Source organism: Leuresthes tenuis, unplaced genomic scaffold (genome assembly GCF_036924035.1).
Source record: "Leuresthes tenuis unplaced genomic scaffold, fLeuTen1.0.hap1 SCAF_13, whole genome shotgun sequence".
Lineage (NCBI taxonomy): Eukaryota > Metazoa > Chordata > Actinopteri > Atheriniformes > Atherinopsidae > Leuresthes > Leuresthes tenuis.
Window position 1 is genome coordinate 34,709,626 of NW_027325367.1, and position 27,511 is coordinate 34,737,136.

Below are 27,511 nucleotides of genomic sequence, written 5' to 3' on the forward strand. Positions count from 1 at the left end.
TTTGAGGATTGTGACTATCCACGTTTACAACCCATACGTCGGGGACGAGGCAGTGGCTGGGTTCCTCAGGAGGTACGGGAAAGTGGACATGCAGCCGAAATATCTGCGGGACAGTTTTGGGATCTGGACAGGTCGGAGGCAGTTCAGGGTGCTGTTGGGGGAGGATCCAGACAGCATGGACGGATTAAAGCACCCCCCTGCATACTTTTCAATTGGGGCGGACAGGGGATTTCTTTTTTACTCCGGGCAGCCACTGTTTTGCAGACAATGTCGCAGGTTTGGACACCTGGCGACGGGCTGCGTCCAAGTTTGCTGCCGGAACTGTGGGGGAAGTGGGCACGGTGCTGCCACCTGTGATGCACCCCGGCACTGTCATGGGTGCGGGGATGCGGGGCACCTGCTTCGGGACTGCCCCAAACGTACCCGCACATACGCCACAGTGGCTGGAGGTTTGGAGATCCGGAGGCAGAGGCCGCAGGTGGAGTTGCGTCAGGAGGTCCACGAGGCAAAGATGGGCCTTGGGACGGGGGCTGCTGTCCGGATTGCGGAGGCGGCCGCAGCCTCGCCGGCTGGGGAAAGGCTCATGGCAGATGGAGATGTCCCAGGGAAGAGCAACGTAGAAGGAGCGGCAGACCCATCGGACTTGGGAGGTGATCGTGAAGGTGTGAGTGTTATGGTGAGCTTTGGAGACTGTCTGCCACTGATAGGATCCTGGGCAGATTGTGCGGCGAGTTCGGAGGAGGAGACGGTGGAGATGGTAATGGCAGCGATCGGTGGAGTGAGGAGGCAGAGGGTCTCTTCAAGTGAGGACTACACAGAGTCCTCAGCTGAAGCGGTCCGTGCTGAAACACAGGTGAAGGGAAGAAGGAGGAGGAAGAAACAGCGAGAGGGTGCCGTTCAGTCGATGGACAGTGCGTGTGAAGGAGAGGTGCCTTCGACTTCACCGGGACATTCGGGGTCATTGGGTGTGGACTTGGGGCCGAAGGGTTCCTGCAGGGGGTCTGATGTAATGGAGGGGGTACCTGCGGCCTCCGAGAGGCATCAAGGAGTAAGCAGGGGTGCGGAAGGGGAGGGCGGAGCCTCCGTGGGCACCCAAGATGGTGCAAGGGCTGATAACATAGATGGGGGGACTGGGCCAGGGGAGGGGGGGGCTGTTTCACCCCTGAGCTCGTCACGCTCTGTTTTTGAGGCCAGGTCGCCCAGCAGTGTGGCCTACCTTGAGGAGTGCGAGGTCTACGGATCGGGGGGGTCTGTGGGGAGTGGTTCCGAGGGCCTACTGGGAGAGAAAGAGAAGGCCTGAAAGGGACCTTTACAGTTTTAACAGTCAATGTGAGGGGGATGAGAGATAAGGGGAAGAGGGGGGGGATTTTTCATTATTTGGCCCAGGTCCCTTTCCAGGTTTGTTTTTTACAGGAGGTTCATTTAAGGGATGGGGGAGATGTAAGGGTCTTCTCTGATGGATGGAAGAGGGGGATTTCAAGGTGGGGGGTGGGAGGGGTTCACTCTTGTGGGGTGGGTATTTTATTTGGGGATAGGGATTTTCATGTGTCGGGGAGTTTTTCTGTGGTACAGGGGAGGGTACTAGTGGTTGATGCGGACTGGAGGGGGGTCTATTTTCGGTTTATCACTGTTTATGCCCCAGCAGAACCACAGGGACGGAGGGATCTTTTTTTGGCGTTGCCTGATGTTTGTGTTACCAACAGGGTTTTGGTTGTGGGGGGGGATTTTAATGTCTCTTTTGAAGGCATTGGGGATTTTAGTTTGCCTTATTTGAGGGATGTAGTGATGGACTTTAATTTACAGGATAGTTTCAGGGTGGTGGATAAGTCAGGGGAAGGATTCACATGGTCAAATTCTAGGGGTTCACGCAGTAGGATAGATTTTGTTTTTTTGCCAAATGTGGTGGAGGTGAAAGATGCTGCAGTGTCGCCCCTCTGGTTCACAGATCACGGCCAACTCCGGGTGACCTTTGAGGTGGAGGCACCCCTTTTTGGGAGGGGGTTTTGGAGGCTAAATTGTGAAATCTTGAAGGAAAAAGCTTTCCGGAAAAGTTTTTCTTTCCATTATGGGGTGTGGGAACAACTTAAGCCTTGTTTCGGATCAGTGGTGGACTGGTGGGAGGGGGTAAAACACAATACTCGCCTATTGGCGATCTCATATAGCACAGTGAGAGCACGGGAGAGGAGAAGGGAGTTTGTGCACTTACAGAGGAGACTACAATTTTTGGTGACAGCAGGGAATAAGGGGGAGACGTTGGATAGGGAGGCAGTTGAAGCGGTAAAGGGTAAGTTAGGGATTTATTTTAGGGAGAGGGCTAGGGTGTTTTTATTTCGGTGTAGAAAGGAGAAGTTTGAGTTGGGGGAACGCTGCAGTGCTTACTTTTTCAAGCAGGTTAAGACAGCCCAGGCAAGGGCATGTATCCCGCAGCTGCGTGGGAAAGGTGGGGGTTCTGTGACAGACCCACTGGAGATGGTGGAGGTAGCTTCTCTGTTTTTTGGGGAAGTTTTTGGGGAGGGGGCTGTGGGTGAGGATGGCCTGGGAAGGTTTTTAGGGTCTCTGCAGAGAAGGGTTCCTGGAGATATAGTTGAGGGGATGGAGGGCCCGGTGACCATGGCAGAGGTGGAGGAGGCCATGAAGGGGCTGCCATCAGGCAAGGTGCCTGGGATTGATGGGCTGCCCAAGGAATTTTTTTTGTTTTTTTGGGGGATTTTGGGGAGGGATGTGTGGGAGGTGGTTAAATCTGTTTTGGAAGGGAGGGGCTTAGGGAAAACAATGAGGGAGGGGGTCATATCTCTCTTGTATAAGAAAGGGGACAGGGAGCGAATGGAAAGCTATAGGCCGATCACGTTGCTCTGTGTGGACTACAAAATTGTGGCTCGAGTCCTAGTTGGTCGTCTTCGGAAGGCTCTACCTCATGTAATCCATGAGGATCAGACGTGTGGGGTGGAGGGAAGGCTAATACAGTGGAATCTGGGATTGGTGAGGGACTGTATTCATTGGGTGGAGGAGCGGGGGATCAATATGAGTTTGGTGGGGTTAGATATGGAGAAAGCGTTTGACAGGGTGAACCACAGGTTTCTTTTTGCAGTTTTGGAGAGGATGGGATTTGGGCCCCGTTTTATAGAGTGGTTGGAGATCATGTACAAGGGGGTGGGGAGCAGAGTTATGGTGAACGGGCACTTGGGTACAGTGGTGGCACAGAGAACTGGGGTGAGGCAGGGATGCCCACTCTCCCCGCTGCTCTTTGTGGCTTACATGGAGCCGCTGGGTTCGGTGGTGCGGGGGGACCCGGGTGTGGTGGGTCTGCACCTTCCTGGAGCAGGTCCGGACAAGTTGACAGTGATGCAGTATGCGGATGACATGACCTTTTTTTTGACAACAGAGAGGTCGGTCACACGGCTGTTGGAAGTGGTGGAGAGTTTTTCAATAGTGTTGGGGGCCAAGGTGAACTTAGGGAAGTCCACCATTAAGTTTTTTGGACCATGGGCTGGTAGGGTGGGAGGCCTAGCTGGTCTGCCCCAGTGCCAGGGCCCAGTGAGAGTCCTGGGGGTAGAGTTTCAGGGAGAAGGGAGTGCAGAATTAAATTGGGGAAGGCGTCTGGCTGCAGCCCGTTCGCGGATGGGGCTGTGGAAATCCCGGCAACTTTCCTTAAGTGGTAGAGTGCTGATTTTGAAGGCTGATATTTTGCCATTTTTGGTATACCTAGCGTATGTTTTTCCTTTACCTCCTCAATATAGGAGAAGTTTCATGAGAGATGTTTTTTCCTTTGTATGGGGGGGGTATGAATATGTGAGAAGGGAGTGGATGTACCAGGAAGTTCGGATGGGAGGGAGGGGTGTGCCGGACATCCCACTTAAGTTGGATGTGGTTTTCTTTTCCTTTTTGTGCAGGTCTGTGCAACAGACAAGTGGCCATCATTTTCAGGCACTTTTGCTGTTTTGGTTGTCATTCCCCTTCAGGAGATTGGTGTCCTGGGACAATAGAAGGCCAAAGGGGGATGTCTTACCCCCGTATTATAGGCAGGTGGTATGCTGGGGGAAAAAGCACCCAGAGTGTCAGGAGGGGGACCTGTGCTTCAGTCACCGGCGCCTGTACAGGGCTCTGGTGGAAAAAAGGGGGCCGGTGGGGGTGTATGGGGTGGGGCAACAAGGGTGGGTTTTCACACAGCAGAAAGGTCTCACAAACAGGGCGAGGGATATAAATTGGCTCGCCTTACACAGGAGGTTGCCAGTCAGGGAAGTTTTAAATAGACACGGGTTGACACGGGGGAGTTTGTGCCCAAGGGAGGGGTGTGGGGCTGATGAGACAATTGAGCATGTGTTTTGGGAATGTGGGTTTGCAACAAAAGTGTGGGTTGAGTTGGTTCTTTTTTTTCCAATATTGGGGTCTTTAAAGTATGACATGATAATGCTGGGCTTGGGTTTAAGGGGGAAAGGTAGGGAGGGTTTTCTGTTATGGTTGGTTCTGTCTATGGGAAAGGTGGCGCTGTGGGATGCAAGGACGGCGTTGATTAAAAACAATGTGGACTGGCAGGTGGGAAGGGTGGTGGCAAGGGTGAGGGCAGAGATTGGATGCATGAGAAGAATGGAGGAGGAAAAGTACGGGTATCACGCTGCAAGAGAGCGATGGAAGACTTTATTTTCATGAGCGGGTAGTGTTTCTTTGTGGTTGTTTCTTATGTTTGTATGGTTTTTGTGTCGGACATGTAAAGCATTACTTTGACTGTTTTGTCATGTTGTTCTAAATGTTTCTTGGAAGTTTTGTAATAAAAAAAAAAAAAAAAAAAAAAAAAAAAAAAATCTGTTCTTATCAGTTTAATATCTGATATGTCCTCTATATGAGGACTACATATTAAATGGATTTTTAGGAACAGGAGTTGAAAAAGGAGCTTGCTCCGTTCACTCCAAGCATCGAACCGGTACCGCAGTGCCGCTGGGAACGGTGCGCTCTTCTCTGCTCTTGTGAAAAAGCAAACAGTGGTGCAGGATGGAAGTTTCAGGGAGCCCAAGATGAAATTTTCTTTTAGTCTGCTGAGAAAAGGGAGTGAATGCGAGGCAGACTTTAACACGGCTCTGGGAGCGAGCCGAGTGCGGGCTAACCGGGAGAATTGCTTGAAAGAAACGCGACACCGAATGAGCGCTCAGAACAAAGCCTCAATACGGTGTTTCCCGTGGTTTTTGTGGCTGCCTTGTCTTTTGCACAGAGTAAAAGACAAGGCAGCCATCGAATAGGGCCCGATTGTTCCTACTTGGTCAGCCGGGGAGCAAGCGTCTCAACCAAGCAAAGCTCACCATGGGGAAGGTGGCTATGCCAACTGGCCTGGTGCCCTGCTCCCGCAGTGACGGATAATCGTACTCTGGATTCTCTTCATAACGTACAAGTCTTTCGCCTTTTACTATCGACTTCCGTGGAGAGCAGCACTAATGAGTTGTTTCTATTTTTGGCAGGCTTTACCTTTGCGGGTGAAGCCCTTTCTGTCTGTGCAAAAGAAATTTCTTCCTGTGCAGAGTGACTTCCCTGAGTAGAGTCGCCTTACTTGTTGTGACTCTGCCGATGTTGCTTGAATGGTGCTCGCGGGAGTGCAAAGTTATACCATTTAAAAGGGCTGAAGAGTGCTCAGTGCAGCGGAGGTGCAAAGTGACTCTCTGGCCACCTATGGCCATAAAAAGAACACAGCGACAAGTGCGCATTGTGCCAGGAAGGGCCCTCGGACGTGAACCAGTGGACAGTTATCGCTTCTCGGCCTTTTGGCTAAGATCAAGTGTAGTATCTGTTCTTATCAGTTTAATATCTGATATGTCTCCTTCATAACGTACAAGTCTTTCGCCTTTTACTAAAGACTTCCGTGGGGAGCAGCACTAATGAGTTGTTTCTATTTTTGGCAGGCTTTACCTTTGCGGGTGAAGCCCTTTCTGTCTGTGCAAAAGAAATCTTGTTCCTGTGCAGAGTGATTTCCCTGAGTAGAGTCGCCTTACTTGTTGTGACTGTGCCGATGTTGCTTGAATGGTGCTCGCGGGAGTGCAAAGTTATACCATTTAAAAGGGCTGAAGAGTGCTCAGTGACTCTCTGGCCACCTATGGCCATAAAAAGAACACCGCGACAAGTGCGCATTGTGCCAGGAAGGGCCCTCGGACGTGAACCAGTGGATAGTTATCGCTTCTCGGCCTTTTGGCTAAGATCAAGTGTAGTATCTGATATGTCCTCTATACGAGGACTACATATTAAATGGATTTTTAGGAACATGAGTTGAAAAAGGAGCTTGCTCCGTTCACTCCAAGCATCGACCCGGTACTGCAGTGCCGCTGGGAACGGTGCGCTCTTCTCTGCTCTTGTGAGAAAGCAAACAGTGGTGCAGGATGGAAGTTTCAGGGAGCCCAAGATGAAATTTTCTTTTAGTCTGCTGAGAAAAGGGAGTGAATGCGAGGCAGACCTTAACACGGCTCTGGGAGCGAGCCGAGTGCGGGCTAACCGGGAGAATTGCTTGAAAGAAACAAAGCCTCAAAGGAACAAAGCCTCAATACGGTGTTTCCCGTGGTTTCCCGTGGTGTTTGTGGCTGCCTTGTCTTTTGCACAGAGTAAAAGACAAGGCAGCCATCGAATAGGGCCCGATTGTTCCTACTTGGTCAGCCGAGGAGCAAGGGGGAGCAAGCGTCTCAACCAAGCAAAGCTCACCATGGGGAAGGTGGCTATGCCAACTGGCCTGGTGCCCTGCTCCCGCAGTGACGGATAATCGTACTCTGGTTTCTCTTCATAACGTACAAGTCTTTCGCCTTTTACTAAAGACTTCCGTGGAGAGCAGCACTAATGAGTTGTTTCTATTTTTGGATGGCTTTACCTTTGCGGGCTAAGTCTTTTCTGTTTGTGCAAAAGAAAATCATGTTGCTGTGCAGAGTGACTTCTCAGAGTAGAGTAGAGCCAAGTAGATTCTTATTTGTTGTTTCTCTATCTTTTGGTTAAGACTATGATTGCCTTCTCTGTGTCGTTGATTTTGTGCATGCTTTGGCATTAAGAACCTGTGCTTAAGAGGTATTTTTGTGCTTGATTAAAGTTTTCCAACTATATTGTAGTTAAAATTCTTTATCAAAATGTTTTTGGTTGTTTTTGCTTTCTTGCTCATTGCAGGTTGAAATACTGCAATGGCATTTGGAATTGCACCTGGAGGGTCCCCATCCAACAATGGCAAGACCCCCAGGGCTTCTAGGGCCTGAAACATCTCCCACCCATGATTGTCTTGGAGAAAAACAGAGGCTACATCCACTACCAGGGACAGCCGAAACTCTGCCGTGTGGGGAGCATGGGCATCTGTTGGACGCCTGCACAAAGGTATTTTGTCGCAAATGTAGAGAAATTGGTCACACCATCGAAGAGTGTACGAATGGCAGAAAGTGCAATCTCTGTGGAGAATAAAACCACCTCTTCAGAGATTGCCCAAAATCTTTTGCCAACAAGTTGAAATCCCTAAAAATACAGGAAGGAGGTGGAAATGGAGGGCAGTCAGAGGCAGTTGATGAGCTATTTAAAACAGCTAGGCTGGGAAATTCAAATTTACCACCAAAACCCCTGAATGGAGGACAGAAGTCAGGTGAGGCAGAAGACGGGGAGGGGCCTGCAGAAGCCCCACAAATGGAAAGCTCCTTTTAGGTTGAGGAAAGGCAAGGCAAGTTTATTTGTAGAGCACAATTCGTAAACAAAATTGCTTTACAGCTACATAAAATCACAAGAAGGCCAATAAAATAATTCCATAAAAGATAGAAAATAACTAATTAATTAAATTAAAAGCGAAGAGTGCAAATAAAATACTTTCAGTTGTCATGTGCACAGCTAAATAGAACTGTTTTAAAGTCTATTCTCTGAGCGAAAGAGAGCCAGTGCAGAGACCTGAGCACTGGACTAATATGGTGATATTTTCTGGTTCTAGTCAGGACTGAATTAACTGCTCTCCATCATTAGAGGCTTAAACTTTGATTAAAAGTAACCTATAAAAGCAATAGTTTGGCTTCTAATGACTGAAACAAAACCCAGAAGAGTGGTGCGACAGTGAAGCTCTGGAGCACCTTTGAAGAAGCACCTTTAGCAGCAGTAAGTTGGTTTCCTGTGTGACGTTAGCAGTCTCTTTATCGGCTATCATATAGCAGCATTTGGCAAACCTTCAGCGTACCTTATTAATCATCCATTTTAAAGATGGCAAGGTGTTGCTAAAACAGTGACACAAGGTCAAAAAAGGGTAATGTAGACCAGAAATGTTCATGTTAAACAGCCAAATCAGGGGAAAGCGCGAACGCAGTCCCCCACTACCAGAAATTATGCAGTCGAGATTCCCACATTTGGGGAATTCGCAAGGGTCAGTACAGTCGGTGTGCAAAGACTGAGCCTCACCTTGAATGAACCACCTTCTTGATCATGGTGTCTCTCCTGCCAGGTAAGTATGAGCTGGAAATGTCAGAGGCTGATACCTCTTTCCCAGGTGCCTCACTCGGCCGGACGGTGCTGCAACTTCAACTGTCTGGTGTGCCATGCCAGCAGCAGCAGCTACCCTGAAACTAAAACGTTTGCAGATTAAAACAGTAAGGCTTTTCATTATCTTTCTGATCACTTCTTCTTTTAAACAACCAAGGAACTTGCAGCACAAATGTATTTCCTTCCCCTCCTCCCCATCTCTAAAGCCGCACCCACACTAGGAAATTTCTCAGTTGAGGCAAACCCTCACGGCTGGGCAGCTGCATATCTCCAGTGCAGGCATGCTGCAGCATTTGGCAAACCTTGCTAAACATCCACTTCAGTGGTCACATGTCCTCTTTTTTCATTTTGTTCCTCCCCATCTCTAAGGCAATGCCCACCTGCCTGGGGTGACTGCACTGTATGACTTCACCTGACAACTGCGCAGCTGCATATCTGTTGTGTCGACATGCTGCAGCATTCAGCGTACCTTACTAAACATACATTTTAAAGATGGCAGGTGTTGCTAAAACAGTGACACAAGGTCATAAAAGGGTAATGTAGACCAGAAATATTCATGTTAAACAGCCAAATCAGGGGAAAGCGCGAACGCAGTCCCCCACTACCAGAAATTATGCAGTCGAGATTCCCACATTTGGGGAATTCGCAAGAGTCAGTACAGTCGGTGTGCAATGATTGAGCCTCGCCTTGAGTGAACCACCTTCTTGATCATGGTGTCTCTCCTGCCAGGTAAGTATGAGCTGGAAATGTCAGAGGCTGATACCTCTTTCCCAGGTGCCTCACTCGGCCGGACGGTGCTGCATCCAAGCCAGCAGCAGCAGCTACCCCGAAACTAAAACGTTTGCAGATTAAAAGAGTAAGGCTTTTCATTATCTTTCTGATCACTTCTTCTTTTAAACAACCAAGGAACTTGCAGCACAAATGTATTTCTTTCCCCTCCTCCCCATCTCTAAAGCCACACCCACCCACACTGGGAAATTTCTCAGTTGAGGCAAACCCTCACGGCTGCATATCTCCAGTGCAGACATGCTGCAGCATTTGGCAAACCTTGCTAAACATCCACTTCAGTGGTCACATGTCCACTTTTTTCATTTTGTTCCTCCCCATCTCTAAGGCAATGCCCACCTGCCTGGGGTGACTGCACTGTATGACCTCACCTGACAACTGCGCAGCTGCATATCTGTTGTGTAGACATACTGCAGCATTCAGCATACCTTACTAAACATCCATTTTAAAGACGGCAAGGTGTTGCTAAAACAGTGACACAAGGTCAAAAAAGGGAATTTTAGATGAGAAATACTGATGTTCAACAGCCAAATCAGGGGAAAGCGCGAACGCAGTCCACAACTACCAGAAATTATGCAGTCGAGATTCCCACATTTGGGGAATTCGCAAGGGTCAGTACAGTCGGTGTGCAATGACTGAGCCTCGCCTTGAGTGAACCACCTTCTTGATCATGGTGTCTCTCCTGCCAGGTAAGTATGAGTTGGAAATGTCAGAGGCTGATACCTCTTTCCCAGGTGCCTCACTCGGCCGGACGTTGCTGCAACTTCAACTGTCTGGTGTGCCATGCCAGCAGCAGAAGCTACCCCGAAACTAAAATGTTTGCAGATTAAAACAGTAAGGCTTTTCATTATCTTTCTGATCACTTCTTCTTTTAAACAACCAAGGAACTTGCAGCACAAATGTATTTCTTTCAGCGCATCTCCAAGCATCGACCCGGTACTGCAGTGCCGCTGGGAACGGTGCGCTCTTCTCTGCTCTTGTGAAAAAGCAAACAGTGGTGCAAGATGGAAGTTTCTTTTAGTCTGCTGAGAAAAGGGAGTGAATGCGAGGCAGACTTTAACATGGCTCTGGGAGCGAGCCGAGTGCGGGCTAACCGGGAGAATTGCTTGAAAGAAACGCGACACCAAATGAGCGTTCAGAACAAAGCCTCAATACAGTGTTTCCCGTGGTGTTTGTGGCTGCCTTGTCTTTTGCACAGAGTAAAAGACAAGGCAGCCATCGAATAGGGCCCGATTGTTCCTACTTGGTCAGCCGAGGAGCAAGGGGGAGCAAGCGTCTCAACCAAACAAAGCTCACCATGGGGAAGGTGGCTATGCCAACTGGCCTGGTGCCCTGCTCCCGCAGTGACGGATAATCGTACTCTGGTTTCTCTTCATAACGTACAAATCTTTCGCCTTTTACTAAAGACTTCCGTGGAGAGCAGCACTAATGTGTTGTTTCTATTTTTGGCAGGCTTTACCTTCACGGGTGAAGCCCTTTCTGTCTGTGCAAAAGAAATCTTGTTCCTGTGCAGAGTGACTTCCCTGAGTAGAGTCGCCTTACTTGTTGTGACTGTGCCGATGTTGCTTGAATGGTGCTCGCGGGAGTGCAAAGTTATACCATTTAAAAGGGCTGAAGAGTGCTCAGTGACTCTCTGGCCACCTATGGTCATAGAAAGAACACCGCGACAAGTGTGCGTTGTGCCAGGAAGGGCCCTCGGACGTGAACCAGTGGACAGTTATCGCTTCTCGGCCTTTTGGCTAAGATCAAGTGTAGTATCTGTTCTTATCAGTTTAATATCTGATATGTCCTCTGTACGAGGACTACATATTAAATGGATTTTTAGGAACAGGAGTTGAAAAAGGAGCTTGCTCCGTTCACTCCAAGCATCGACCCGGTACTGCAGTGCCGCTGGGAACGGTGCGCTCTTCTCTGCTCTTGTGAAAAAGCAAACAGTGGTGCAGGATGGAAGTTTCAGGGAGCCCAAGATGAAATTTTCTTTTAGTCTGCTGAGAAAAGGGAGTGAATGCGAGGCAGACTTTAACACGGCTCTGGGAGCGAGCCGAGTGCGGGCTAACCGGGAGAATTGCTTGAAAGAAACGCGACACCGAATGAGCGCTCAGAACAAAGCCTCAATACGGTGTTTCCCGTGGTTTCCCGTGGTGTTTGTGGCTGCCTTGTCTTTTACTCTGTGCAAAATAGGGCCCGATTGTTCCTACTTGGTCAGCCGAGGAGCAAGGGGGAGCAAGCGTCTCAAGCAAGCAAAGCTCACCATGGGGAAGGTGGCTATGCCAACTGGCCTGGTGCCCTGCTCCCGCAGTGACGGATAATCGTACTATGGTTTCTCTTCATAACGTACAAATCTTTCGCCTTTTACTAAAGACTTCCGTGGAGAGCAGCACTAATGAGTTGTTTCTATTTTTGGCAGGCTTTACCTTTGCGGGTGAAGCCCTTTCTGTCTGTGCAAAAGAAATCTTGTTCCTGTGCAGAGTGACTTCCCTGAGTAGAGTCGCCTTACTTGTTGTGACTGTGCCGATGTTGCTTGAATGGTGCTCGCGGGAGTGCAAAGTTATACCATTTAAAAGGGCTGAAGAGTGCTCAGTGCAGCGGGTGGGCGGGGGTGCAAAGTGATTCTCTGGCCACCTATGGCCATAAAAATGTAACCGCGACAAGTGCGCATTGTGCCAGGAAGGGCCCTCGGACGTGAACCAGTGGACAGTTATCGCTTCTCGGCCTTTTGGCTAAGATCAAGTGTAGTATCTGTTCTTATCAGTTTAATATCTGATATGTCCTCTATACGAGGACTACATATTAAATGGATTTTTAGGAACAGGAGTTGAAAAAGGAGCTTGCTCCGTTCACTCCAAGCATCGACCCGGTACTGCACTGCCGCTGGGAACGGTGCGCTCTTCTCTGCTCTTGTGAAAAGGCAAACAGTGGTGCAGGATGGAAGTTTCTTTTAGTCTGATGAGAAAAGGGAGTGAATGCAAGGCAGACTTTAACACGGCTCTAGGAGCGAGCCGAGTGCGGGCTAACCGGGAGAATTGCTTGAAAGAAACGCGACACCAAATGAGCGCTCAGAACAAAGCCTCAATACAGTGTTTCCCGTGGTGTTTGTGGCTGCCTTGTCTTTTGCACAGAGTAAAAGACAAGGCAGCCATCGAATAGGGCCCGATTGTTCCTACTTGGTCAGCCGAGGAGCAAGGGGGAGCAAGCGTCTCAACCAAACAAAGCTCACCATGGGGAAGGTGGCTATGCCAACTGGCCTGGTGCCCTGCTCCCGCAGTGACGGATAATCGTACTCTGGTTTCTCTTCATAACGTACAAGTCTTTCGCCTTTTACTAAAGACTTCCGTGGAGAGTAGCACTATTGAGTTGTTTGTATTTTTGGCAGGCTTTACCTTTACGGGTGAAGCCCTTTCTGACTGTGCAAAAGAAATCTTGTTCCTGTGCAGAGTGACTTCCCTGAGTAGAGTCGCCTTACTTGTTGTGACTGTGCCGATGTTGCTTGAATGGTGCTTGCGGGAGTGCAAAGTTATACCATTTAAAAGGGCTGAAGAGTGCTCAGTGCAGCGGGTGGGCGGAGGTGCAAAGTGACTCTCTGGCCACCTATGGCCATAAAAAGAACACCGTGACAAGTGCGCATTGTGCCAGGAAGGGCCCTCGGACGTGAACCAGTGGACAGTTATCGCTTCTCGGCCTTTTGGCTAAGATCAAGTGCAGTAAGTGGTTTAAGTTACCAGAGCCAAGCGATGTAAGGAGCCTGGATGATTTAGGTGTATCGTTTTTTTTTTTGGAGGAAAAATGGTCATTAAACATCCATCCCAGACAGCATTTTATGCTGGTCTGCGAAATTCTTTGAGGTTTGTTTTAAAAGACAAGAAAAGTCATTTTGGAGATCGGGAGTGGTTCGTCAGAACTGTCATCGTCGCAGGTTTGAAAGTTGATCCGGCACAGATTTTCTGTTTGCAATGGATTGCAGCCGATGGGGGATATGATCTCACTTTGAACAGCCAGCAGCAGTACGATGAGATCCAAGCAACACTTCAGGAAAAGGCAGAGATGGAGCCCTTTTCCAGGTTCAGAGTGGTGCCTCTTTGCCAGAGGAATTTGAGGATTGTGACTATCCACGTTTACAACCCATACGTCGGGGACGAGGCAGTGGCTGGGTTCCTCAGGAGGTACGGGAAAGTGGACATGCAGCCGAAATATCTGCGGGACAGTTTTGGGATCTGGACAGGTCGGAGGCAGTTCAGGGTGCTGTTGGGGGAGGATCCAGACAGCATGGACGGATTAAAGCACCCCCCTGCATACTTTTCAATTGGGGCGGACAGGGGATTTCTTTTTTACTCCGGGCAGCCACTGTTTTGCAGACAATGTCGCAGGTTTGGACACCTGGCGACGGGCTGCGTCCAAGTTTGCTGCCGGAACTGTGGGGGAAGTGGGCACGGTGCTGCCACCTGTGATGCACCCCGGCACTGTCATGGGTGCGGGGATGCGGGGCACCTGCTTCGGGACTGACCCAAACGTACCCGCACATACGCCACAGTGGCTGGAGGTTTGGAGATCCGGAAGCAGAGGCCGCAGGTGGAGTTGCGTCAGGAGGTCCACGAGGCAAAGATGGGCCTTGGGACGGGGGCTGCTGTCCGGATTGCGGAGGCGGCCGCATGGCAGATGGAGATGTCCCAGGGAAGGGCAACGTAGAAGGAGCGGCAGACCCATCGGACTTGGGAGGTGATCGTGAAGGTGTGAGTGTTATGGTGAGCTTTGGAGACTGTCTGCCGCTGATAGGATCCTGGGCAGATTGTGCGGCGAGTTCGGAGGAGGAGACGGTGGAGATGGTGATGGCAGCGATCGGTGGAGTGAGGAGGCAGAGGGTCTCTTCAAGTGAGGACTACACAGAGTCCTCAGCTGAAGCGGTCCGTGCTGAAACACAGGTGAAGGGAAGAAGGAGGAGGAAGAAACAGCGAGAGGGTGCCGTTCAGTCGATGGACAGTGCGTGTGAAGGAGAGGTGCCTTCGACTTCACCAGGACATTCGGGGTCATTGGGTGTGGACTTGGGGCCGAAGGGTTCCTGCAGGGGGTCTGATGTAATGGAGGGGGTACCTGCGGCCTCCGAGAGGCATCAAGGAGTAAGCAGGGGTGCGGAAGGGGAGGGCGGGGCCTCCGGGGGCACCCAAGATGGTGCGAGGGCTGATAACATAGATGGGGGGACTGGGCCAGGGGAGGGGGGGGCTGTTTCACCCCTGAGCTCGTCACGCTCTGTTTTTGAGGCCAGGTCGCCCAGCAGTGTGGCCTACCTTGAGGAGTGCGAGGTCTACGGATCGGGGGGGTCTGTGGGGAGTGGTTCCGAGGGCCTACTGGGAGAGAAAGAGAAGGCCTGAAAGGGACCTTTACAGTTTTAACAGTCAATGTGAGGGGGATGAGAGATAAGGGGAAGAGGGGGGGGATTTTTCATTATTTGGCCCAGGTCCCTTTCCAGGTTTGTTTTTTACAGGAGGTTCATTTAAGGGATGGGGGAGATGTAAGGGTCTTCTCTGATGGATGGAAGAGGGGGATTTCAAGGTGGGGGGTGGGTTCACTCTTGTGGGGTGGGTATTTTATTTGGGGATAGGGATTTTCATGTGTCGGGGAGTTTTTCTGTGGTACAGGGGAGGGTACTAGTGGTTGATGCGGACTGGAGGGGGGTCTATTTTCGGTTCATCACTGTTTATGCCCCAGCAGAACCACAGGGACGGAGGGATCTTTTTTTGGCGTTGCCTGATGTTTGTGTTACCAACAGGGTTTTGGTTGTGGGGGGGGATTTTAATGTCTCTTTTGAAGGCATTGGGGATTTTAGATTTCCTTATTTGAGGGATGTAGTGATGGACTTTAATTTACAGGATAGTTTCAGGGTGGTGGATAAGTCAGGGGAAGGATTCACATGGTCAAATTCTAGGGGTTCACGCAGTAGGATAGATTTTGTTTTTTTGCCAAATGTGGTGGAGGTGAAAGATGCTGCAGTGTCGCCCCTCTGGTTCACAGATCACGGCCAACTCCGGGTGACCTTTGAGGTGGAGGCACCCCTTTTTGGGAGGGGGTTTTGGAGGCTAAATTGTGAAATCTTGAAGGAAAAGGCTTTCCGGAAAAGTTTTTCTTTCCATTATGGGGTGTGGGAACAGCTTAAGCCTTGTTTCGGATCAGTGGTGGACTGGTGGGAGGGGGTAAAACACAATACTCGCCTATTGGCGATCTCATATAGCACAGTGAGAGCACGGGAGAGGAGAAGGGAGTTTGTGCACTTACAGAGGAGACTACAATTTTTGGTGACAGCAGGGAATAAGGGGGAGACGTTGGATAGGGAGGCAGTTGAAGCGGTAAAGGGTAAGTTAGGGATTTATTTTAGGGAGAGGGCTAGGGTGTTTTTATTTCGGTGTAGAAAGGAGAAGTTTGAGTTGGGGGAACGCTGCAGTGCTTACTTTTTCAAGCAGGTTAAGACAGCCCAGGCAAGGGCATGTATCCCGCAGCTGCGTGGGAAAGGTGGGGGTTTTGTGACAGACCCACTGGAGATGGTGGAGGTAGCTTCTCTGTTTTTTGGGGAAGTTTTTGGGGAGGGGGCTGTGGGTGAGGATGGCCTGGGAAGGTTTTTAGGGTCTCTGCAGAGAAGGGTTCCTGGAGATATAGTTGAGGGGATGGAGGGCCCAGTGACCATGGCAGAGGTGGAGGAGGCCATGAAGGGGCTGCCATCAGGCAAGGTGCCTGGGATTGATGGGCTGCCCAAGGAATTTTTTTTGTTTTTTGGGGGATTTTGGGGAGGGATGTGTGGGAGGTGGTTAAATCTGTTTTGGAAGGGAGGGGCTTAGGGAAAACAATGAGGGAGGGGGTCATATCTCTCTTGTATAAGAAAGGGGACAGGGAGCGAATGGAAAGCTATAGGCCGATCACGTTGCTCTGTGTGGACTACAAAATTGTGGCTCGAGTCCTAGTTGGTCGTCTTAGGAAGGCTCTACCTCATGTAATCCATGAGGATCAGACGTGTGGGGTGGAGGGAAGGCTAATACAGTGGAATCTGGGATTGGTGAGGGACTGTATTCATTGGGTGGAGGAGCGGGGGATCAATATGAGTTTGGTGGGGTTAGATATGGAGAAAGCGTTTGACAGGGTGAACCACAGGTTTCTTTTTGCAGTTTTGGAGAGGATGGGATTCGGGCCCCGTTTCATAGAGTGGTTGGAGATCATGTACAAGGGGGTGGGGAGCAGGGTTATGGTGAACGGGCACTTGGGTACAGTGGTGGCACAGAGAACTGGGGTGAGGCAGGGATGCCCACTCTCCCCGCTGCTCTTTGTGGCTTACATGGAGCCGCTGGGTTCGGTGGTGCGGGGGGACCCGGGTGTGGTGGGTCTGCACCTTCCTGGAGCAGGTCCAAACAAGTTGACAGTGATGCAGTATGCGGATGACATGACCTTTTTTTTTGACAACAGAGAGGTCGGTCACACGGCTGTTGGAAGTGGTGGAGAGTTTTTCGATAGTGTCGGGGGCCAAGGTGAACTTAGGGAAGTCCACCATTAAGTTTTTTGGACCATGGGCTGGTAGGGTGGGAGGCCTAGCTGGTCTGCCCGAGTGCCAGGGCCCAGTGAGAGTCCTGGGGGTAGAGTTTCAGGGAGAGGGGAGTGCAGAATTAAATTGGGGAAGGCGTCTGGCTGCAGCCCGTTCGCGGATGGGGCTGTGGAAATCCCGGCAACTTTCCTTAAGTGGTAGAGTGCTGGTTTTGAAGGCTGATATTTTGCCATTTTTGGTATACCTAGCGTATGTTTTTCCTTTACCTCCTCAATATAGGAGAAGTTTCATGAGAGATGTTTTTTCCTTTGTATGGGGGGGGTATGAATATGTGAGAAGGGAGTGGATGTACCAGGAAGTTCAGATGGGAGGGAGGGGTGTGCCGGACATCCCACTTAAGTTGGATGTGGTTTTCTTTTCCTTTTTGTGCAGGTCTGTGCAACAGACCAGTGGCCATCATTTTCAGGCACTTTTGCTGTTTTGGTTGTCATTCCCCTTCAGGAGATTGGTGTCATGGGACAATCGAAAGCCAAAGGGGGATGTCTTACCCCCGTATTATAGGCAGGTGGTATGCTGGGGGAAAAAGCACCCAGAGTGTCAGGAGGGGGACCTGTGCTTCAGTCACCGGCGCCTGTACAGGGCTCTGGTGGAAAAAAGGGGGCCGGTGGGGGTGTATGGGGTGGGGCAACAAGGGTGGGTTTTCACACAGCAGAAAGGTCTCACAAACAGGGCGAGGGATATAAATTGGCTCGCCTTACACAGGAGGTTGCCAGTCAGGGAAGTTTTAAATAGACACGGGTTGACACGGGGGAGTTTGTGCCCAAGGGAGGGGTGTGGGGCTGATGAGACAATTGAGCATGTGTTTTGGGAATGTGGGTTTGCAACAAAAGTGTGGGTTGAGTTGGTTCTTTTTTTTCCAAGATTGGGGTCTTTAAAGTATGACATGATAATGCTGGGCTTGGGTTTAAGGGGGAAAGGTAGGGAGGGTTTTCTGTTATGGTTGGTTCTGTCTATGGGAAAGGTGGCGCTGTGGGATGCAAGGACGGCGTTGATTAAAAACAATGTGGACTGGCAGGTGGGAAGGGTGGTGGCAAGGATGAGGGCAGAGATTGGATGCATGAGAAGAATGGAGGAGGAAAAGTACGGGTATCACGCTGTAAGAGAGCGATGGAAGACTTTATTTTCATGAGCGGGTAGTGTTTCTTTGTGGTTGTTTTCTTATGTTTGTATGGTTTTTGTGTCGGACATGTAAAGCATTACTTTGACTGTTTTGTAATGTTGTTCTAAATGTTTCTTGGAAGTTTTGTAATAAAAAAAAAAAATATATATGTTCTTATCAGTTTAATATCTGATATGTCCTCTATACGAGGACTACATATTAAATGGATTTTTAGGAACAGGAGTTGAAAAAGGAGCTTGCTCCGTTCACTCCAAGCATCGACCCGGTACTGCAGTGCCGCTGGGAACGGTGCGCTCTTCTCTGCTCTTGTGAAAAAGCAAACAGTGGTTCACGATGGAAGTTTCAGGGAGCCCAAGATGAAATTTTCTTTTCGTCATATTTTCTGGTTCTAGTCAGGACTAGAGCAGCAGCATTTCTGTATGTACTGCAGCTGTCTTACAGTTCGTTTCTAACCCTAACCCAGAAACCAAAAAGCCAATAAATTAACATTCAGTGCAAAACAGAAAATGTAAAATGTATGAAACTGTGCACAAATAAAACATTTAAATAACCTAAACAAGAGTGCAAAAATAATAATATTCTAACATTCAACAGTCTACCATTAGAATAGAATAATTATTTACAGAATGAATAAACTCCCACTTCCTTCAAAATGAACCTGTGTAGCTAGCAGTAGCAGCGGTGAGTCAGTGAGCATTTGCATATTTAGACTTGTGAAGGTGTTTGTTTTGGAGAGGAGACTTCTCCAGGGGTTATAGTAACAGTGTGAGATTCAGTGAATGGATGTTAAGACATTTATAGCTTGAAACATGCTGTAACCATAATGATTATATCACCTCATTGAGTCTGTTATGTGTTGTCCTTATTACTCATTAAGCAGACAACAGGAACATTAGAATTTATTTTGAAAAAAATGTATGTGTCAGTCTGGTAAATGCAAATAAGATAATTTTTCCCCTGTTGTCTTTTTGCGCCATCCTCTGGCAAAATGTGTTTTATGAACAGCCATGTGCTTTATTTACAAAACAATGCTATCTATCTGCTGATTGGTTCGAAGCAGGAAATGTACAGTGGTTCAGAATTTATTTATGATAAACAGCCGGACAGAAGATGTACAGAAAGCCAAAGTAATCCATGCAGTTGGAATACAGGTGAACTGCACCACGGGAGGCTGTTGTTGATGGAACCTCAGACCGAACAGGCAGGTCGTCTGAACAAGTTGAAGAAAGTTTGTGTTAGAGCTTGGCTATTTCTCCATAAAGCTCTTAAAATCCCATTAATCTCTTCTGTATCCCGTTCTGAGGCTTCAGGCCTTGTTTCTGCATAGAGGCCAGCTTCTGGTGTGCTGCTTTTGCTCCACAAACTGGAGATTAAATATAGCAGCATCATATCAACATAGGCTCCAGTTGAGAAAACGCTCATCACAGAGTCCTTCTTGGTAAGAAATGAGTGCAGGATTGGTTGTGGTTCACATCATTGCCTCTCCTTAACTGCCCTTTGTGAGAAAGAGCCAGGTAGTTTCCTGGGTGAGAGTAAGATGAGTAGGTGTTGTAGTGGTTCGCCTCTAGGTTCTCCTTAAACAGGCAGTCATTAGAAAACTGCTCCTGAAGAGGACAACCACACAGAGTTAATGTTATGCTATTGTGCCTTGGCTCCATTGTTACACCAAATTCTCATTAGCTGTTTTATAGTTCACTTAACCGAAAAAAGGAATAATGCTCAATTTGTTTAATGTTCGATCTCCAAGACGAGGAAATTTTTCGTCAGGTTGGCATTCTTTAATTGTTTACCAGTTGGAAGTTGGAAATTATTTGCAATTTGTAATTGAATGAACTGCTCTCCATCATTAGAGGCTTAAACTTTGATTAAAAGTAACCTATAAAAGCAATAGTTTGGCTTCTAATGACTGAAACAAAACCCAGAAGAGTGGCGCGACAGTGAAGCTCTGGAGCACCTTTGAAGAAGCACCTTTAGCAGCAGTAAGTTGAAGTAATGGTTTCCTGTGGGACGTTAGCAGTCTCTTTATCGGCTATCGGGGGGCTTATAGAGGGCTCTACTGGGATGACGTCAACGACGCCCGCCTGCAGCACAGCTCGTTCACTCCGGTGTTCTTTCGAGCCGCGTTTCCCCGTCAGATACGGTTTCCCCTGCATCTCTTCGCCGCTCCACGCTGCAGACGCAGCAAAGAGCGCGCGTGCCTGTTCAGCGCTCGTAACCAGCGAGACGTGCTTGCGCGCTAGACAACTAAAGACACCGTGAAAGCTAAAACAACGTCTTTCAGTGTAGTTGTCGTACTTTTTTGCACTTGCGCTGTCATCCAAAACATTCAAACACATACATATATATTCATATAGGCTATTTTTATATATAGCCTTCATATGTGTGTATATACGATATCCCCCTGTGCCTCACTCAGCCGGATGGTGCTGCAACTTCAACTGTCTGGTGTGCCATGCCAGCAGCAGCAGCTACCCCGAAACTAAAATGTTTGCAGATTAAACAGTAAGCCTTTTCATTATCTTTCTGATCACTTCTTCTTTTAAACAACCAAGGAACTTGCAGCACAAATGTATTTCTTTCCCCTACTTCCCAACTCTAAAGCCACACCCACACTGGGAAATTTCTCAGTTCAGGCAAACCCTCACGGCTGAGCGGCTGCATATCTCCAGTGCAGACATGCTGCAGCATTTGGCAAACCTTGCTAAACATCCACTTCAGTGGTCACATGTCCTCTTTTTTCATTTTGTTCCTCCCCATCTCTAAGGCAATGCCCACCTGCCTGGGGTGACTGCACTGTATGACCTCACCTGACAACTGCGCAGCTGCATATCTGTTGTGTAGACATGCTGCAGCATTCAGCGTACCTTACTAAACATCCATTTTAAAGACGGCAAGGTGTTGCTGAAACAGTGACACAAGGTCAGAAAAGGGTAATGTAGAGCAGAAATATTCATGTTAAACAGCCAAATCAGGGGAAAGCGCGAACGCAGTCCCCCACTACCAGAAATTATGCAGTCGAGATTCCCACATTTGGGGAATTCGCAAGGGTCAGTACAGTCGGTGTGCAATGACTGAGCCTCGCCTTGAGTGAACCACCTTCTTGATCATGGTGTCTCTCCTGCCAGGTAAGTATGAGTTGGAAATGTCAGAGGCTGATACCTCTTTCCCAGGTGCCTCACTCGGCCGGACGGTGCTGCAACTTCAACTGTCTGGTGTGCCATGCCAGCAGCAGCAGCTACCCCGAAACTAAAATGTTTGCAGATTAAAACAGTAAGGCTTTTCATTATCTTTCTGTTAATTTCTTCTTTTAAACAACCAAGGAACTTTTAGCACAAATGTATTTATTTCCCCTCCTCCCCATCTCTAAAGCCACACCCACCCACACTGGGAAATTTCCCAGTTGAGGCAAACCCTCACGGCTGGGCAGCTGCATATCTCCAGTGCAGACATGATGCAGCATTTGGCAAACCTTGCTAAAGATCCACTTCAGTGGTCACATGTCCTCTTTTTTTCATTTTGTTCCTCCCCATCTCTAAGGCAATGCCCACCTGCCTAGAGTGACTGCATTGTATGACCTCACCTGACAACTGCCGAGCCGAGTGCGGGCTAACCGGGAGAATTGCTTGAAAGAAACGCGACACCGAATGAGCGCTCAGAACAAAGCCTCAATACGGTGTTTCCCGTGGTGTTTGTGGCTGCCTTGTCTTTTGCACAGAGTAAAAGACAAGGCAGCCATCGAATAGGGCCCGATTGTTCCTACTTGGTCAGCCGAGGAGCAAGGGGGAGCAAGCGTCTCAACCAAGCAAAGCTCACCATGGGGAAGGTGGCTATGCCAACTGGCCTGGTGCCCTGCTCCCGCAGTGACGGATAATCGTACTCTGGTTTCTCTTCATAACGTACAAGTCTTTCGCCTTTTACTAAAGACTTCCGTGGAGAGCAGCACTAATGAGTTGTTTCTATTTTTGGATGGCTTTACCTTTGCGGGTGAAGTCTTTTCTGTTTGTGCAAAAGAAAATCATGTTGCTGTGCAGAGTGACTTCTCGGAGTAGAGTAGAGCCAAGTAGATTCTTATTTGTTGTTTCTCTATCTTTTGGTTAAGACTATGATTGCCTTCTCTGTGTCCTTGATTTTGTGCATGCTTTGGCATTAAGAACCTGTGCTTAAGAGGTATTTTTGTGCTTGATTAAAGTTTTCCAACTATATTGTAGTTAAAATTCTTTATCAAAATTTTTTTGGTTGTTTTTGCTTTCTTGCTCATTGCAGGTTGAAATACTGCAATGGCATTTGGAATTGCACCTGGAGGGTCCCCATCCAACAATGGCAAGACCCCCAGGGCTTCTAGGGCCTGAAACATCTCCCACCCATGATTGTCTTGGAGAAAAACAGAGGCTACATCCACTACCAGGGACAGCCGAAACTCTGCCGCGTGGGGAGCATGGGCATCTGTTGGACGCCTGCACAAAGGTATTTTGTCGCAAATGTAGAGAAATTGGTCACACCATCGAAGAGTGTACGAATGGCAGAAAGTGCAATCTCTGTGGAGAATAAAACCACCTCTTCAGAGATTGCCCAAAATTTTTTGCTAACAAGTTGAAATCCCTAAAAATACAGGAAGGAGGTGGAAATGGAGGGCAGTCAGAGGCAGTTGATGAGCTATTTAAAACAGCTAGGCTGGGAAATTCAAATTTACCACCAAAACCCCTGAATGGTGGACAGCAGTCAGGTGAGGCAGAAGACGGGGAGGGGCCTGCAGAAGCCCCACAAATGGAAAGCTCCTTTTAGGTTGAGGAAAGGCAAGGCAAGTTTATTTGTAGAGCACAATTCGTAAACAAAATTGCTTTACAGCTACATAAAATCACAAAAAGGCCAATAAAATAATTCCATAAAAGATAGAAAATAACTAATTAATTAACTTAAAAGCGAAGAGTGCAAATAAAATACTTTCAGTTGTCATGTGCACAGCTAAATAGAACTGTTTTAAAGTCTATTCTCTGAGCGACAGAAAGCTAGTGCAGAGACCTGAGCACTGGACTAATATGGTGATATTTTCTGGTTCTAGTCAGGACTGAATGAACTGCTCTCCATCATTAGAGGCTTAAACTTTGATTAAAAGTAACCTATAAAAGCAATAGTTTGGCTTCTAATGACTGAAACAAAACCCAGAAGAGTGGTGCGACAGTGAAGCTCTGGAGCACCTGTGAAGAAGCACCTTTAGCAGCAGTAAGTTGGTTTCCTGTGTGACGTTAGCAGTGACTTTATCGGCTATCATATAGCAGCATTTGGCAAACCTTCAGCGTACCTTATTAATCATCCATTTTAAAAATGGCAAGGTGTTATAAAACAGTGACAAGGTCAAAAAAGGGTAAAGTAGATCAGAAATATTCATGTTAAACAGCCAAATCAGGGGAAAGCGCGAACGCAGTCCCCCACTACCAGAAATTATGCAGTCGAGATTCCCACATTTGGGGAATTCGCAAGGGTCAGTACAGTCGGTGTGCAATGACTGAGCCTCGCCTTGAGTGAACCACCTTCTTGATCATGGTGTCTCTCCTGCCAGGTAAGTATGAGTTGGAAATGTCAGAGGCTGATACCTCTTTCCCAGGTGCCTCACTCGGCCGGACGGTGCTGCAACTTCAACTGTCTGGTGTGCCATGCCAGCAGCAGCAGCTACCCCGAAACTAAAATGTTTGCAGATTAAAAGAGTAAGGCTTTTCATTATCTTTCTGATCACTTCTTCTTTTAAACAACCAAGGAACTTTCAGCACAAATGTATTTCTTTCCCCTCCTCCCCATCTCTAAAGCCAAACCCACACTGGGAAATTTCTGTTGAGGCAAACCCTCACGGCTGGGCAGCTGCATATCTCCAGTGCAGACATGCTGCAGCATTTGGCAAACCTTGCTAAACATCCACTTCAGTGGTCACATGTCCTCTTTTTTTCATTTTGTTCCTCCCCATCTCTAAGGCAATGCCCACCTGCCTGGGGTGACTGCACTGTATGACCTCACCTGACAACTGCGCAGCTGCATATCTGTTGTGTAGACATGCTGCAGCATTTGGCAAACCTTGCTAAACATCCATTTTAAAGACGGCAAGGTGTTATAAAACAGTGACACAAGGTCAGAAAAGGGTAATGTAGACCAGAAATATTCATGTTAAACAGCCAAATCAGGGGAAAGCACGAACGCAGTCCCCCACTACCAGAAATTATGCAGTCGAGATTCCCACATTTGGGGAATGCGCAAGGGTCAGTACAGTCGGTGTGCAATGACTGAGCCTCACCTTGAATGAACCACCTTCTTGATCATGGTGTCTCTCCTGCCAGGTAAGTATGAGTTGGAAATGTCAGAGGCTGATACCTCTTTCCAAGGTGCCTCACTCGGCCAGACGGTGCTGCAACTTCAACTGTCTGGTGTGCCATGCCAGCAGCAGCAGCTACCCCGGAACTAAAACGTTTGCAGATTAAGAGAGTAAGGCTTTTCATTATCTTTCTGATCACTTCTTCTTTTAAACAACCAAGGAACTTTCAGCACAAAATGTATTTCTTTCCCCTCCTCCCCATCTCTAAAGCCACACCCACACTGGGAAATTTCTCAGTTGAGGCAAACCCTCACGGCTGAGCAGCTGCATATCTCCAGTGCAGACATCCTGCAGCATTTGGCAAACCTTGCTAAACATCCACATCAGTGGTCACATGTCCTCTTTTTTCATTTTGTTCCTCCCCATCTCTAAGGCAATGTCCACCTGCCTGGGGTGACTGCACTGTATGACCTCACCTGACTGCGCAGCTGCATATCTGTTGTGTAGACATGCTGCAGCATTCAGCGTACCTTACTAAACATCCATTTTAAAGATGGCAAGGTGTTGCTAAAACAGTGACACAAGGTCAAAAAAGGGTAATGTAGACCAGAAATATTCATGTTAAACAGCCAAATCAGGGGAAAGCGCGAACGCAGTACCCCACTACCAGAAATTATGCAGTCGAGATTCCCACATTTGGGGAATTCGCAAGGGTCAGTACAGTCGGTGTGCAATGACTTAGCCTCGCCTTGAGTGAACCACCTTCTTGATCATGGTGTCTCTCCTGCCAGGTAAGTATGATTTAGAAATGTCAGAGGCTGATACCTCTTTCCCAGGTGCCTCACTCGGCCAGACGGTGCTGCAACTTCAACTGTCTGGTGTGCCATGCCAGCAGCAGCAGCTACCCCGAAACTAAAACGTTTGCAGATTAAAACAGTAAGGCTTTTCATTATCTTTCTGTTCATTTCTTCTTTTAAACGACCAAGGAACTTGCAGCACAAATGTATTGCTTTCCCCTCCTCCCCATCTCTAAAGCCACACCCACACTGGGAAATTTCTCAGTTTAGGCAAACCCTCACGGCTGAGCGAATGCATATTTCCAGTGCAGACATGCTGCAGCATTTGGCAAACCTTGCTAAACATCCACTTCAGTGGTCACATGTCCTCTTTTTTTCATTTTGTTCCTCCCCATCTCTAAGGCAATGCCCACCTGCCTGGGGTGACTGCACTGTATGACCTCACCTGACAACTGCGCAGCTGCATATCTGTTGTGCAGACATACTGCAGCATTCAGCATACCTTACTAAACATCCATTTTAAAGACGGCAAGGTGTTGCTAAAACAGTGACACAAGGTCAGAAAAGGGTAATGTAGACCAGAAATATTCATGTTAAACAGCCAAATCAGGGGAAAGCGCGAACGCAGTCCCCCACTACCAGAAATTATGCAGTCGAGATTCCCACATTTGGGGAATTCGCAAGGGTCAGTACAGTCGGTGTGCAATGACTGAACCTCGCCTTGAGTGAACCACCTTCTTGATCATGGTGTCTCTCCTGCCAGGTAAGTATGAATTGCAAATGTCAGAGGCTGATACCTCTTTCCCAGGTGCCTCACTCGGCCGGACGGTGCTGCAACTTCAACTGTCTTGTGTGCCATGCCAGCAGCAGCAGCTACCCCGAAACTAAAATGTTTGCAGATTAAAACAGTAAGGCTTTTCATTATTTTTCTGATCACTTCTTCTTTTAAACAACCAAGGAACTTGCAGCACAAACGTATCTCTTTCCCCTCCTCCCCATCTCTAAAGCCACACCCTCCCACACTGGGAAATTTCCCAGTTGAGGCAAACCCTCACGGTTGAGCGGCTGCATATCTCCAGTGCAGACATGCTGCAGCATTTGGCAAACCTTGCTAAACATCCACTTCAGTGGTCACATGTCCTCTTTTTTTCATTTTGTTCCTCCCCATCTCTAAGGCAATGCCCACCTGCCTGGGGTGACTGCACTGTATGACCTCACCTGACATCTATGCATTTGCATATCTGTTGTGTAGACATGCTGCAGCATTCAGCATACCTTACTAAACATCCATTTTAAAAATGGTAAGGTGTTGTTAAAACAGTTCACAAGGTCAAAAAATGGTAATATAGACCAGAAATATTCATGTTAAACAGCCAAATCAGGGGAAAGCGCGAACGCAGTCCCCCACTACCAGAAATTATGCAGTCGAGATTCCCACATTTGGGGAATTGGCAAGGGTCAGTACAGTCGGTGTGCAATGACTGAGCCTCGCCTTGAGTGAACCACCTTCTTGATCATTGTGTCTCTCCTGCCAGGTAAGTATGAATTGGAAATGTCAGAGGCTGATACCTCTTTCCCAGGTGCCTCACTCGGACGTGAACCAGTGGACAGTTATCGCTTCTCGGCCTTTTGGCTAAGATCAAGTGTAGTATCTGTTCTTATCAGTTTAATATCTGATATGTCCTCTATACGAGGACTACATATTAAATGGATTTTTAGGAACAGGAGTTGAAAAAGGAGCTTGCTCCGTTCACTCCAAGCATCGACCCGGTACTGCAGTGCCGCTGGGAACGGTGCGCTCTTCTCTGCTCTTGTGAAAAAAAAAAAAAAAAAAAAAGCAAACAGTGGTGCTCTCTTTTTCCCCCTGTTTAATTTCAAAATTGATTTTATGTACATGTGACATTATTGTGGTTATTAACCTATGTTTCCCTGTTCCAACAGATATCCTTTGAATGGCGTTATGGTGTTTTTCCCCCCTCTTTTCCCTCTTTTCTGTCTTCTCAAACCCCAGCTGGTCGAGGCGGATGGCCACCCTTCCTGAGTCTGGTTCTGCCAGAGGTTTCTTCCTGTTAAAAGGGAGTCGTTCCTTTCCACAGTTGCCACAGACACGCTCAGGACGGGAGATTGAAGACAAATTTCGGTGCAATCTGTTGGTTTCCTTAGCTAGGATATTAAATTTTTTGAATTAGCTCTATATGAATTAATTGGATTATGATTACAATGAATTGAATTCCAATTGGCTTGAATTGGACTATATTACTTAAGTGCCTTGAGATGACAATTGTTGTAATCTGGCGCTATATAAATAAAATTGAAATAAATAAAATTGAAGTTTCTTTTAGTCTGCTGAGAAAAGGGAGTGAATGCGAGGCAGACTTTAACACGGCTCTGGGAGCGAGCCGAGTGCGGGCAAATCGGGAATTGCTTGAAAGAAACGCGACACCGAATGAGCGCTCAGAACAAAGCCTCAATACGGT

The 27,511-nt window shown here is 48.1% G+C and overlaps 19 non-coding genes and 4 pseudogenes across 19 annotated transcripts; 14 read left to right on the top strand and 9 right to left on the bottom strand.

The window, feature by feature from the left end:
• The first annotated feature begins 4,740 nt into the window (after positions 1-4,740).
• Positions 4,741-4,952, top strand: LOC140267772 (U2 spliceosomal RNA; annotated as a pseudogene).
• Positions 4,953-5,351: 399 nt separating this feature from the next.
• LOC140267962 (U5 spliceosomal RNA) lies at positions 5,352-5,465 on the top strand. Its single transcript, XR_011907488.1, has one exon. It is a non-coding gene; the product is annotated as a U5 spliceosomal RNA (small nuclear RNA).
• Positions 5,466-5,731: 266 nt separating this feature from the next.
• On the top strand, positions 5,732-5,934 carry LOC140267778 (U2 spliceosomal RNA; annotated as a pseudogene).
• Positions 5,935-6,152: 218 nt separating this feature from the next.
• Positions 6,153-6,322, top strand: LOC140267754 (U2 spliceosomal RNA; annotated as a pseudogene).
• Positions 6,323-6,732: 410 nt separating this feature from the next.
• On the top strand, positions 6,733-6,846 carry LOC140267813 (U5 spliceosomal RNA). The gene has a single exon (XR_011907352.1). It is a non-coding gene; the product is annotated as a U5 spliceosomal RNA (small nuclear RNA).
• Positions 6,847-8,263: 1,417 nt separating this feature from the next.
• LOC140267934 (U1 spliceosomal RNA) lies at positions 8,264-8,427 on the bottom strand. The gene has a single exon (XR_011907463.1). It is a non-coding gene; the product is annotated as a U1 spliceosomal RNA (small nuclear RNA).
• A 603-nt stretch (positions 8,428-9,030) lies between these two features.
• LOC140267980 (U1 spliceosomal RNA) lies at positions 9,031-9,194 on the bottom strand. Its single transcript, XR_011907504.1, has one exon. It is a non-coding gene; the product is annotated as a U1 spliceosomal RNA (small nuclear RNA).
• Positions 9,195-9,776: 582 nt separating this feature from the next.
• On the bottom strand, positions 9,777-9,940 carry LOC140267993 (U1 spliceosomal RNA). Its single transcript, XR_011907516.1, has one exon. It is a non-coding gene; the product is annotated as a U1 spliceosomal RNA (small nuclear RNA).
• Positions 9,941-10,599: 659 nt separating this feature from the next.
• On the top strand, positions 10,600-10,713 carry LOC140267947 (U5 spliceosomal RNA). The gene has a single exon (XR_011907476.1). It is a non-coding gene; the product is annotated as a U5 spliceosomal RNA (small nuclear RNA).
• Positions 10,714-10,962: 249 nt separating this feature from the next.
• On the top strand, positions 10,963-11,153 carry LOC140267697 (U2 spliceosomal RNA). The gene has a single exon (XR_011907287.1). It is a non-coding gene; the product is annotated as a U2 spliceosomal RNA (small nuclear RNA).
• Positions 11,154-11,554: 401 nt separating this feature from the next.
• On the top strand, positions 11,555-11,668 carry LOC140267954 (U5 spliceosomal RNA). Its single transcript, XR_011907482.1, has one exon. It is a non-coding gene; the product is annotated as a U5 spliceosomal RNA (small nuclear RNA).
• A 275-nt stretch (positions 11,669-11,943) lies between these two features.
• Positions 11,944-12,134, top strand: LOC140267636 (U2 spliceosomal RNA). The gene has a single exon (XR_011907233.1). It is a non-coding gene; the product is annotated as a U2 spliceosomal RNA (small nuclear RNA).
• A 386-nt stretch (positions 12,135-12,520) lies between these two features.
• Positions 12,521-12,634, top strand: LOC140267808 (U5 spliceosomal RNA). Its single transcript, XR_011907347.1, has one exon. It is a non-coding gene; the product is annotated as a U5 spliceosomal RNA (small nuclear RNA).
• Positions 12,635-12,909: 275 nt separating this feature from the next.
• LOC140267796 (U2 spliceosomal RNA) lies at positions 12,910-13,081 on the top strand (annotated as a pseudogene).
• Positions 13,082-18,046: 4,965 nt separating this feature from the next.
• Positions 18,047-18,238, top strand: LOC140267763 (U2 spliceosomal RNA). Its single transcript, XR_011907339.1, has one exon. It is a non-coding gene; the product is annotated as a U2 spliceosomal RNA (small nuclear RNA).
• Positions 18,239-20,908: 2,670 nt separating this feature from the next.
• Positions 20,909-21,072, bottom strand: LOC140267764 (U1 spliceosomal RNA). The gene has a single exon (XR_011907340.1). It is a non-coding gene; the product is annotated as a U1 spliceosomal RNA (small nuclear RNA).
• Positions 21,073-21,812: 740 nt separating this feature from the next.
• LOC140267904 (U5 spliceosomal RNA) lies at positions 21,813-21,928 on the top strand. The gene has a single exon (XR_011907436.1). It is a non-coding gene; the product is annotated as a U5 spliceosomal RNA (small nuclear RNA).
• A 1,412-nt stretch (positions 21,929-23,340) lies between these two features.
• LOC140267776 (U1 spliceosomal RNA) lies at positions 23,341-23,504 on the bottom strand. The gene has a single exon (XR_011907342.1). It is a non-coding gene; the product is annotated as a U1 spliceosomal RNA (small nuclear RNA).
• Positions 23,505-24,106: 602 nt separating this feature from the next.
• Positions 24,107-24,270, bottom strand: LOC140267623 (U1 spliceosomal RNA). The gene has a single exon (XR_011907222.1). It is a non-coding gene; the product is annotated as a U1 spliceosomal RNA (small nuclear RNA).
• A 602-nt stretch (positions 24,271-24,872) lies between these two features.
• On the bottom strand, positions 24,873-25,036 carry LOC140267991 (U1 spliceosomal RNA). The gene has a single exon (XR_011907514.1). It is a non-coding gene; the product is annotated as a U1 spliceosomal RNA (small nuclear RNA).
• Positions 25,037-25,641: 605 nt separating this feature from the next.
• Positions 25,642-25,805, bottom strand: LOC140267867 (U1 spliceosomal RNA). The gene has a single exon (XR_011907402.1). It is a non-coding gene; the product is annotated as a U1 spliceosomal RNA (small nuclear RNA).
• A 608-nt stretch (positions 25,806-26,413) lies between these two features.
• On the bottom strand, positions 26,414-26,577 carry LOC140267627 (U1 spliceosomal RNA). The gene has a single exon (XR_011907226.1). It is a non-coding gene; the product is annotated as a U1 spliceosomal RNA (small nuclear RNA).
• Positions 26,578-26,647: 70 nt separating this feature from the next.
• LOC140267649 (U2 spliceosomal RNA) lies at positions 26,648-26,838 on the top strand. The gene has a single exon (XR_011907245.1). It is a non-coding gene; the product is annotated as a U2 spliceosomal RNA (small nuclear RNA).
• Positions 26,839-27,511: the final 673 nt, after the last annotated feature.